Raw genomic sequence first — 515 nt, 5'->3', positions numbered from 1 at the left:
AAAAATGCATTTCGTTGATTGGCCCGATCAGCCCCTCCACCAGCTTCCCTCAAGTCATCCTCATCACCGCCGCCTCTTTCGATGAAGACCTCTTGTATCACATTTTCCAGTCAATTTACAGATCCAAATCTCAGCTCTTTGTTGAGGGGCAAGCAGGCGCAACCACACAGGTGGGTACTGGATAGATTCTAAGCTCAGACGTATAGTACGAGAGAGATGTGAAATGGTTTGTGTCATATGAGTGTTTGTGTTTGGAGTTTGCTATATTATATATGGTCTGTTTGTGTAAAATATAGTGGGAACATAGCACCTTTTTTGAGATAGTTGTTTTGACTTTTTCTTAATTAAACCCAACCCAACCCACCTGCTATTCTATTCTGCTATAGATGGAGTGGGAGAGAGAGTAGGAGGGGCTGTACTTGGGAGAAAAGGTAAGAGTAGGATAGGCAGGCTGCCATGGCCATAGTTGCAGCCACCGTGGTTTCTTGCTGCTATTCTCTACGTATAATGTTTCT

Source organism: Ipomoea triloba, chromosome 16, assembly GCF_003576645.1.
Source record: "Ipomoea triloba cultivar NCNSP0323 chromosome 16, ASM357664v1".
NCBI classification, from domain to species: domain Eukaryota; kingdom Viridiplantae; phylum Streptophyta; class Magnoliopsida; order Solanales; family Convolvulaceae; genus Ipomoea; species Ipomoea triloba.
The sequence above is the reverse complement of the archived record's forward strand: the minus strand, read 5'-3'. Positions refer to the sequence as shown.